The following is a 12,222-nucleotide window of genomic DNA, read 5'->3' as shown; positions in this document are numbered from 1 at the left end:
ATATGCCTCCCTTGGATGACACACTGTTTGCCTTCTAATTTTGAAGAATCCTTGTTGATGCAGTGGTAAATTTTTCCTACATTTTCTTTTTTTCCATGACTATTATATGATTGAAGCCACACATTGTCCCCAGAGATCCCTTCTCCTCCTTTTCCTTTGTTCCCTTTCTAACTCCTTTACCTTTTCTTTTAACTTTTTCTTGTATCTCTTATTTCTCTTCATCAGGTTCAAGTAGCGTTACCTTTAATGGCATTCCTTGTCTCTTTTAATAATAGAAAATTACTGATATTTGCTCTTGCTTGAATTATAACAGCGTTAACTCTGTAACGCTTCCTTTATTAAATACTCTGGATAATCTCAGCCTATTATTAACTTGAGACTTCGTTATTACCATTGTTAATGTTTAGAATTTATCTCTCTTGATTAGTATAGGAAATTGTCTTTCTGAGTTATTAATCTTTTTGACTAAAGTATAAGAGACTTTTTTTTATTTTTAGTTATATATATTAAGGAATTATAATCTTCTATTATTGTATTCTAACATATTATATTCCTGTATTGCTTATGAACTTGTTTCCTGATTTGTTCATTTTCAACTAACAAATTTGAGAAGAAAAAAAAATGCATAGGTGTGAACCAAGCCTTATGCCCTGTACAGACGATCGGTTCATCCGATGAAAACGGTCTGATGGATTTTTTCATCAGATATCCAATGAAGCTGACTTTCATCAGTCTTGCCTACACACCATCAGTTAAAAAAACGATTGTGTCAGAACGCGGTGACGTAAAACACAACGATGTGCTGAGAAAAATTAACTTCAATGCTTCCGAGCATGCGTCGACTTGATTCTGAGCATGCATGGATTTTTAACCGATGAACGTGCCCACAGACGATCGTTTTTTTCTATCGTTTTTTTAACCATCAGATAATTTTAAAATAAGTTCCTAGTTTTTTCACCGATGGATAAAAAAACGATGGGGCCCACACACGATCGGTCCGTCTGATGAAAACGGTCCATCAGACCGTTTTCATCAGATGAACCGATCGTGTGTAGGTGGCATTAGGTTTTGTTCACATCTCCGCATTCTGAATTCAAAATAGCGTCAAATTGTGAGATGCCCTTGCGTTCCCTGTGACTTCCAATGGTACCCTGAATGCGGTGTGATATTACCACGATTCAGCGGGTGACAATCATGGTAAAATTGCGCAAACAGAATCGCGGGACGCCTGTCGCCCAAGAAGTACAAGAGCGTCCTGCGATTCTGTTTGCGCGATTTTTCCACTATTGTCGTCCGACGAATCGTGGTAATTCGCGCTGCATTTGGGGTGCTATGGAAAGTGACAAGGAACACACGGGCATACCGCGATTTGCCACTATTTTGAATCACGGCAGAATGGCGTTAATTCCGCCCACGATTCGGAACGCAGAGATGTGAACAAAGCCTAACACTTACCCAAGGTCCCTCTCTGTCCAGCGATGTCCATGAGTGTCTCAGCTCCCACTGCTGTCAATCAAAGTCAGCTACCCAATCAGGGGAGAGAGCGGTCGGGGCTCTGTGTTGGAATGGACACAGGGAGCAATGACTCAGCTCGGGTGCCCCATAGCAAGTTGCTTGCTGTGGGGGCATTGAACAGGAGGGAGGGGCCAGGATCACAGAAGAGAGACCCGAGAAGAGGAAGATCGGGGCTGCTCTGTGCAAATCCACTGCACTAGAGCAGGAAACTATAACATACTTGTTATTTTTATAGGGGAAAAAAAGAGACTTTACAATCACTTTAAATGTTAGTTTCTTTGGGTGTAACAAATGGGAGGGATGAGTTCTGCTATAAAGAGTACTTACAATTATATGGCAATCACTCTGGTGCTTGTAAAGTCAGTACTCAAAATACTGTATTGCCCTACAAATCTTCAGATTAAAATTGGCATTTTCAAGGAATATTTGAGTCTGATAGCTGGCTCTGAAGAGTTTTATGCCAGCCATATACAGTCATAAATTTTTCAAGCAATCAGCTGTTTCATCGTCTCATTTTAATCAGTTGGCTGCAGTGACCATTTGATGAAACGTTGTAAAAATCGTTGCAAGCACTTAAAAAAACATAGGCCCAGATTTACTTAGGAGATACGCCGTCGTATCTCTGAGTTGTGCCGTCGTATCTATGCGCCTGATTCTTAGAATCAGTTACGCATAGATTTCTATTAGATCCGACAGGCGTAAGTCTCTTACGCTGGCTGCTAGGGGCGTGTACGCTGATTTACGCTTAGAAATATGTAAATCAGCTAGATACGCGAATTCACAAACGTATGCCCGGCCGACGCAGTACAGATATGCCGTTTACGTTAGGCTTTTCCCGGCGTAAAGTTACCCCTGCTATAAGAGGCGTATATGCGGCGTACCAATGTTAAGTATGGCCGTCGTTCCCGCGACGAAATTTGAAAATTTTACGCCGTTTGCGTAAGTCGTCCGTGAATGGGGCTGGACGTAATTTACGTTCACGTCGAAACCAATACGTCCTTGCGGCGTATTTGAAGCAATGCACAATGGGATATGTCCACGGACGGCGCATGCGCCGTTCGTGAAAAACGTCAATCACGTCGGGTCATGGTTATTTTACATAACACACGCCCCCCTGTTCCAAATTTGAATTAGGCGGGCTTACGCCGGCCAATTTACGCTACGCCGCCGCAACTTACGGAGAAAGTGCTTTGAGAATACAGCACTTGCCCGTCTAAGTTGCGGAGGTGTAACGTAAATCGGATATGTTACGCCCGCACAAAGATACGCCACTGTATGATAATCTGGCCCATAGTTGTTTGTTTGGTTGTTTTTGTGAATTGCAGGGGTATATGTGCTGAAGGTTACAGATTACAAATCAGTTTCCTGCAACAGATAGTAAGTTTCCAATTGTTAAAAGGAAGGAAGAGCATCAAGGTCACAAAATGAAGGCGTATGCCCCATGCAGAGGGCGATTGACCATTCAGGCACTCAAGCACTGTCCGAGGCCCAGGGCCAGTAGAGGACCCAATGAGAGGCTCCTGGTATCTTTTTTGCAGGCATCACTAAATAGCGGACCATGGTCTGGATCGGGACCACGTGACGGCCCCATCCAAACCCCACTACATAGGAGCCTTAAAAACCTGGCTGGGTGGGCATTGCAGTGCAAGTTAGTCCCAATCTGGTGTGCCTGTCACTTTGACTCCCTTTCCTGTGGCTGGTCTGGGCTCTTGAGGTGGTCCGCAGTTCAAAACTTGCCGACTGCTCTCCCCTCGGACAACCAACAAACATAGGCCAAGAAGGGGGAGACCATGAACAGCACAGAGAGCCTGAGCAAAAGCGGGGACTACCTATTCTGCAGCAACTGGCACAAAGTGGTCAGAAAGGTGAGCAGACCCTTTTGTAACGTGGGCAGTGCAATATGTAGGAATGGCTCTGTATAGGTGTGACTTGAGTGGCACAGGGGGCCCCATGATCACCTATTGCCGGGGTCCCCATGAGTTGTCAGTCCTCTGTTGGCCCCATGGGATTGTAACTCCCCCCTACACTTCATTATCTAACAACTTTATATTAAAATCAATTCAAGTTAATATTGTTAGGAATTTGGGCTGGTCTGTTGGCTTTCTTCTTATTTCTTTCAGGGTGTAGTCTGCCCAGAATTGCTGTGAAGGCACGTGGTTGTGCTTAAAAGAGTGAGGCACAGCTGATCACAGGATCAGCGACTTATATTTTGGTTAATCAGCATTCAATAATGAAGTACTCTTACCTTTACACAGGGCTATCAGTAAGCGCTTGTAGAAGTTTTAGCCACAACAGCAAGCTGTGAGCATCCCACTAACTAAACTCACCCTAGCAGTTTCGCCAGTGGAAAATGTTTCACCTTCACTTGGATGGGATCACAAAGTGATTAGCTTGTGGACTAGGCATATGACTATGGCATGTGCAGCCTCCCAGTTTTTCAGAGGAGTGGGGTGGGAGTACAGCAACCTCAGGACAACCGGCCTCCAAGGAAAAAGGGGTAATGTTGGTAGTTCAGTAATGGCAACTGAAAATTCTGTACTAACTGCCACCGAAGGAAACTGCCGGCTTTTCCCCCGACACCTTGAGGCTTCACAGCCTAGACTGCGAGACTGCTCTGGACACGCTCAGAGACATTGGAAATAGTCACTACGAATTGATGATTCCTTAGAGCCGGTTCACACTGGGGCGACTCGTCAGGTGACTCAGCCGCCTGACAAGTCGCGTCCCATTCTATTCAATAGAACCGTTCTAATAGGACCGACGTAAGTCGCTCCGACTTAGAAAAAGGTTCTTGTACGACTTCGGGGGCGACTTGCATTGACTTCTATACAGAAGTCATTTTGCAAGTCGCCTCTGAAGTCGTCTTCAGGACGCCTTGCCAAGTCGCCCACGAAGTCGTGCCGCCCCAGTGTGAACCGGCTCTTAGGAGCACATCTTTACTTACTGATATTAAGTGCTGGAAATGTTTATTGTATAATAATTAAACAATTTACTTATGCCGCGTACACGGTCAGAATTTCTGATGTAAAAAGTCCAATGGGTGCTTTTCATCTGATATTCCGACCGTGTGTATGCCCCATCTGACTTTTTCCGTCGGAATTTCCGACGGACTTAGATAGAGAGCAGGTTCTCAATTTTTAAGTTGGAAAAAAATCAGAAAATCCGTTCGTCTGTATGGAATTCCGATGGGGAAAAAAGACATGCATGCTCGGAAACAATTTGACGCATGCTCGGAAGCATTGAACTTATTTTTCTCACCTCATCGTAGTGTTGTACGTCACCGCGTTCTTAACGCTCAAAAGTTCAGAGAACTTTTGTGTGACCGTGTGTATGAAAGCCAAGCTTGAGTGTAATTCCGTCAGAAAAACCATCCAACTTTTTTCCAATGGAAATTCCGCTCGTGTGTGCAGGGCATAATAGGTGCTTCTCTGTTATTTTTTCTATGTCGATACTGTGAGCTGGCTTCACTCCTGAGAAAAGCTGCCCTTTGTGTTTTTGTTTTTCATACGGAAAAGACTGCTATCTTCTCCAGCTTCCACTACCTACAATTAATTGGATTTGTTTCTTGTGAACTTGTTATTATTCCAATCCTGCTTTTTTGCTGTTCTACTATTTGTATTCATTATTTTTTTTTTACCTTGATCATTTTTAATCCATGATTTTTTATGTTGGTTCGCTGAGTGCTAGCATCTATTGTTCTACATCGTCTATTATTTGGATGATTTCTTATGTAGAAGTCCCCCAGAGACAAAGATTTGTGGCATCCTGTTGCTAACCCAGCAGTATCTTGTGGAGAAATTTAAAGGGTTTGTAAAGATAAAACATTTTTTCCCTAAATAGCTTCCTTTATCTTAGTGCAGTCCTCCTTCACTTACCTCATCCTTCCATTTTGTATTTAAATGTCCTTATTTCTTCTGAGAAATCCTCACTTCCTGTTCTTCTGTCTGTAACTCAACACAGTAATCCAAGGCTTTCTCCCTGGTGTGGAAAAAGCCTCTTGAGGGGGGGGGGCGAGCAGGAGGGTCAGGACACTCTCTACTTTGCAGATAGAGAAAGGAGCTGTGTGTTACTGGGCGTCCTGACACTCCTGCTCGCCGCCTCCCCCCTCAAGAGGCTTTCTCCACGCCAGGGAGAAAGCTTCCCATTACGGTGTGTAGTTACAGACAGAAGAACAGTAAGTGAGGATTTCTCAGAAGAAATAAGGACATTTAAAAGCAAAATGGAAGGATGAGGTAAGTGAAGGAGGACTGCACTAAGGTAAAGGAAGCTATTTAGAGATTTTTTTTTACCTTTCCACCCCCTTTAAGACACGTTGCTTCCAGAGAAAAAGGAGGGTCCAACTACTGAAATCAGTTTCTTCTTCTGGGGTAACTGAATGCCATGTTGGATTAATGAGAAGTGATCACAAATGAAGTTTAAACGACGTATAGATGAAAAAATATCCAGCTGAGACAGCTTGTCAGAATATGCCCTTGGGCAGGGTCTCCTGATGTCAATTGTTGACAACTGCTGGTGTCAAGTCCCCTGCTATTACATACTATGGACTCATCTTGTTCTTGAACTTGTTCAAAGGCTGTTTGGTTTGGATGCAGGGAAGCATCAGTAACTGGGACCTACAATTGTTCATTGATGCAGGGAGTTCAGCTGGCTGTAGGGCATATTCTTAAAGTCGAAGTCGATGGAGAACTGAGCCATGACTGTCAGCTGTGATGGAAGCAAGGTTTTTGAAGAGCCTTGTCCTTCTGCAAATCTTTCCAGGGGTCTTTGCAGTTAAATTGGCAATGGAAAAGTTAGATCCACTTGTGATGGATGATATGTGCTTGAAGCTAATTTTAATGATGTGGTTAATTTGCCCAGTGCTTCTAACTAACTTGTCTGATGCTTTGTTTTAGATTAATTTGGAAGATTCACTGGGAGCAAAGTATTGAAGGGTACCTTGGGCCAAATCCACAAAGAGCCGGCGTAACGTAAATGTTTCCATTTAAGTTACACTGCCTTAAAATTTCTACCTAAGTGCCCGATCCACAAAGCACTTACCTAGAAATTTTTGGCTGTGTAACTTAAATTCCGCCGGCGCAAGGCGTTCCTCTTCAAATGGGGGCGATTCCCATTTAAATTAGGCGCGCTCCCGCGCCGGCCGTACTGCGCATGCTCGTGACGTCATTTTCCCGACGTGCATAGCGTGAAATTACGTTACGCCGAGCTTTGTGGATCGCGTCGGGTCAATAAAGTTGCGTCGGGAAAAAAAAGATACGGCGGGAAAAAAAAAATTCAAAACAAAAAAAAAATTTCGTCGCTGGACAGAAGGGTCTGCTTTTACATGGTGTACTAACTTTACACCTTGTAAAAGCAGCCCTAATTTTGCGTTTGCAAACTAAAACTTACGGAGAAAAAACTAAGCTGAAAAGCTTCATGGATCTCCGTAAGTGCTAATTTGCATACCCGAGGCGGCATTTCGACACGAAATGCCCCCAGCGGCGGATGCGGTACTGCATCCTAGTGTTATGGCATTTTTATTATTATTATTTTTTATTAGTTATGGCGGCGATCTGCGATTTTTATTGTGACTGCGACATTATGGCGGATACATCGGACACTTTTGACCCTATTTTGCGACCATTGTCATTTATACAGCGATCCGTGCTATAAAAATGCACTGATAACTGTGTAAATGACTCTGGCAGTGAATGGTTAACCAATAGGGGGAGGGTAAGGGGTTAAGTGTGTCCTAGGGAGTGATTCTAACTGTGTGGGGGCTGGGCTTACTGTGACACGACACTGATGACAGGGAGCATCCCCCGTTCTGCCTCTCCGTGACACGACCGCGGGGCACCTGTGGACATCGAGTCTGCGAGTTCCACGGACATGGTCACAGAGACCGCGCACCCGATAGGCGGCAGATTAAAAGCAACGTACCTGTACGTGCCATTCTGCCGATGTGTATCTACGTGAGGCAGTCGGCAAGCAGTTAAACTGCTGGAAATCACAGATTGCGCAGAAGAATTTGTGGTGTGCCAGGCCCTGAAGGGTTATTGGAAGGCCCAAGGGCACTGTTACAAGCTCTGCCCAGTACCCTATAATATTGTTTGTGGAACATTTTCTGTCACTTATGAGTCCACTCAGTTTAGGGCTGCTTTTATACTGGCATTTTTTTGGGGGGGCATGCGATTTAGCGATTGGTCAATGCCTAAATGAGAAAAAGCAGGTGTACAGTGTGGTGCTTCTCACCAATGTCTCTATTAGCTTGTAAATCTAGAAATATAAGACAGAACAGTATGGTTGAGGGAGGTACTGTGTGAAAGGTTACTGAGCATGCCCAGTTTGCATGGTAGCTAACTTTCTAAGGTTGTGGCCATCACTAAGGTTGAGGGCGCATTTCTTATGCATACAGTTGACTCAGCTTTGTCTTGCCTTCAATTGATTTAGGGTTTTGTTGCAAATGCTCCTCTGCTTATGGCTATTCGGCTGAAGAGTATTCCTCCCATTTATTCCACTTTGGTGTGGCCACTGAGGCCTTTTGGTGGGGTCTGGATGAGGCAGTGGTAAAACAGATAGGCAGGTGGGAGTCCAATAGATACAAGTTATATGAATGAATGAATGAATGAAAACTTATATAGCGCAGCACATGCGAATTTAATCGCCTCTGGGCGCTTGTTGTTCCTGTCTCCTTTGGTATCAAAAGAGATGAGTCTTGATCTTTCTCCTGAATTCTAAGTGATTCTCCTCCAACCGAATGCTGGTTGGTAAAGCGTTCCATAGTCTAGGCCCTTGGACCGCGAATCTCCTTTCTCCTTTGGACTTGTATCTGGCTTTGGGTATCTGGAGGAAATTTTGATTGGTGGAACGCAGAACGCGATTGGGTTTATGAGCTTTTATTTTTTCGCATAGATAATGGGGAGCATTCCCATAGATACATATATGCGTTAGACAGAGTGCTTTAAAAGTGATTCTGTCTTTTACTGGTAACCAGTGAAGGGATCTCAGTGAAGGTGAGATTGATTCCCAAGGTTTTTTCCCAGTCACAAGTCTAGCGGCCGTATTTTGAACGACTTGATTTGGTACTTGGGGAGTCCAAGGTAAAGGGCATTTGCATAGTCTAATCTTGAGTTTACAATAGCTCCCACCACGACCGCTATGTCTTCCTTGGGAATAAAAGGAGTAAGTCTGCGTAGTAGGCGCAGCAGATGGTGAGATCCGCTGACTACTGACCCTATTTGTGCATCCATTGTCATGTGTTCGTCCCCATCTGGTTTAAGGTTATTTCTGGTTGGTTTATTTTCCTGATGTCCACGTTTTGTTTTCTTAGCTCTAGTTGGGGGTGGCATTAATATTGCATTTGTTTTCTGGATCTTCTGTGGCAGTTTGCCTCGTGTAAATTCTGGGGTAATCATAATCAGGTCTCAAACCTAATGACTGTCAACTTGGTCTTCATAGGAGCGAGACATTTCTTAGATAGATCGCGGTGCCTAGGATGCTATGGAGTCAAGTGGTACCAGAGGTCCATTGCTTTTCTCACATGAAAAGGGCACCTGATATTCCGGTCATTCATGCAGACAGAAATTATTTGAGCCTCCATGCCAGAGCTTTTAAAAGCAATAATTGGTAGGGGGACAAGAGAAGAAAAACGGCCACATTGCGTGATTCCGTATAAAAAATTTACAAAAATGTATAAAAGCTGATAAACTCACATTTAGCAGGAAAATTTCAAGCGCTTAGGTTAAGATATGGCAGCAGGGGAGTTCTCCTGACCGGTTTGGTCTCTTTAGACGTCGTCTGGGGACGTTTCATTTTCAGGCATTCTGTGTTGATACACGGTGGACTCTTTCACGTTTATTTACATCTATACATAGACTTTCAAAGTTATTCACTTGTGTTGTGTGTAGAGTTTATGGCCCGGATTCTCGTCCAGCGGCGTATCTCTGCAGCGGCGTAACGTATCCGATTTACGTTACGCCGCCGCAACTTAGACGGGCAAGTGCTGTATTCTCAAAGCACTTGCTCCGTAAGTTGCGGCGGCGTAGCGTAAATTGGTCGGCGTAAGCCCGCCTAATTCAAATTTGGATCAGGGGGGTGTGTTTTATGTAAATATACTGTGACCCGACGTGATTGACATTTTTCCCGAATGGCGCATGCGCCGTTCGTGGAATTTCCCAGTGTGCATTGCTCCAAAGTACGCCGCAAGGACGTCATTGGTTTCGACGTGAACATAAATGATGTCCAGCCCCATTCACGGACGACTTACGCAAACTACGTAACTTTTTCAAATTTCGACGCGGGAACGACGGCCATACTTAATATTGTTACGCCGCACTTATGCCACCATATAGCAGGGGCAACTATACGCCGGGAAAAGACTAATGTAAACGGCGTAACTTTACTGCGTCGGCCGGGCGTACGTTCGGAAATTCGCGTATCTAGGTAATTTGCATACTCGACGCGGAATTCGACGGAAGCGCCACCTAGCGGCCAGCGTAAAAATGCAGTTACGATCCGACGGCGTAAGAGACTTACGCCTGTCGGATCTAACAGATATCTATGCGTAACTGATTCTAAGAATCAGGCGCATAGATACGACGGTGCAATGCAGAGATACGACGGCGTATCTGGAGATATGCCGTCGTATCTCCACTGAGAATCCGGGCCTATGTTTATACTTTTATTTTTGATATTGTTTTATTATCATAGTGAATTTGTCACTTTTGGGGTCACACCCCCTCTATACTTTTACAGTTTGGTGTCACCTTTCTGATAAAGCTATTTAAGCACTACACTTTTTTTACCTTTGTTTACAGCTATTATCCAATTAGCCGTGTTATCTGCTAGTCGCACACAGGCAGCGCAGGGTTATTTTACACACTATTCTGGATAATATCGGATGAAATGTCGTGATCGGCCCTTCAAAAGCTCTGTACTAACGATCCGATTACCGTACGAACAATTTGAAAGCAGTATTTTTCGTCCAATTTTCAGATCGTGTGTATGGGCCATTACACACCTAGGCGATTTGAATTCCAAATCGCAGCAATACGTGGGACGTGTTTGCTATGCCATTACTCCTTAAAGTGGAGTTCCACCCAAAAGTAGGACTTCCGCTGATTTGTCTCCTCCCCCCTCAGGTGCTACATTTGGCACCTTTCGGGGGGGGGGGGGGGAGAAGATATCTGTGTTTGACAGGTATCCTGTACCCACTCCGGGCTGCAGCCAATGACGTCACTGTTCGGCTCCCTCCTCCCCCTGCCACTGGGCCAGTAGAAGAGAGGAACGGAACCTCGCAAATGCGTGGTAGGTAAGTGTCTGATTATTAAAAGCCAGCAGCTGCAGTATGTGTAGTTGCTGGCTTTTAATTTTTGCAGCGGGGGGGGGGGGGTCTCCACTTTAATGGCACCCTAATCACGGTGCAATTTTGGCAAGATTGTCACCCGATAAATCGTGCTGTAATCACGGCAAATTGTACCGCCCAAGAGAAGCTCCTTTTTGAGGAACAAGCTTTGCACGTTGCGATTTTGCTGCAATTGCAGTGTGATTTATCACTTGATAATTGCGGCAAAATCTCACTGAGATTGGGGTGCCGTTTATAAGTAATGGCATTGCAAATTGTAATTGCTACTCCACCCGCGATTCAAATCACCTAGGTGTAAATGGAGCCTAAGGATGGAACAATGAGACAACATTACCCCCTTGAGAACTCTAGGCAAGGCCCCTCTAATGGCCTAACCAGATTACTTCTCCACTATCACAGCATGCATTGTGTGTCCAGGCATGACAGAAAGAAGCTTGACCAGATAAATGTCTGATGTGAAGTAGTGGGTCATGTCGTATACAGCGAGATTCGATGTTTAAACAGGCAGGGAATCTGTAAAGCCCAAATTGGGCAATTCAATAGTCAGGAGGCTGATTTATAGTATGTGCAATGTCTGAGAAGACCAAAATAGCCTAGGGGATGAAAGCATTGCACTGTGCTGTGTTCTATATAATAGTGAGAACCCCTGCAAGGATAATTCTTCTTTTATATAAATTGGGCAGGTAAACACCCGAAAATTGCAAGCTGGCGAGCGGACTGAATCCATAAAAACTCTACGCTCGCAACTAAAATCTCACACATTGTTATTGGGGGGTGGATTTACTAAAGGCAAATATACTGTGCAGTATGCAAGTGCAGTTACACTAATTTCCCAAGAGCTTACTAAAGTAATCATGTGCAATTCATTTCATTCCGAATGAGATTTTTAAGGAATTTCGACAAAATCATTCATTCAGAAATATCCGAATTAACGAAAACCTGTTTAACAAATTTTTCTGAATATTCGTAAATTCGAAAGTTCGTAAATTCAAAACCCCGAAAATGTTGAAATATGAAATAACTAATAATAACTTAACTATTACTAACTATTAAATTATAGGTATTGGAATTTCCTTTCAAATTTGGCTATAAGTGGACGTAACGAATATCTAATTATCCGAGGTTACAAATTATCCGAAATAACAAATGCAGTATCTAAACGAACGGAACGTAACGGATAATTAATAATTATTAAAATAAGTTAGGTAGTTATTCTCTCGATCTTATTTAAGGATTTTCGAGTATAAGAATTTACTAGTTTACAAATTTACAAGTTTACAAATTTACAAAATTCCAAGTTTAAAAATGTTAAAATTTACAAATTTACCCAGAAACAATAGTATGCATTTTCCTTTTTTTATGCTACC

This window comes from Rana temporaria, chromosome 1, assembly GCF_905171775.1.
Source record: "Rana temporaria chromosome 1, aRanTem1.1, whole genome shotgun sequence".
Lineage (NCBI taxonomy): Eukaryota > Metazoa > Chordata > Amphibia > Anura > Ranidae > Rana > Rana temporaria.
Note: the sequence above shows the minus strand (reverse complement) of the source record.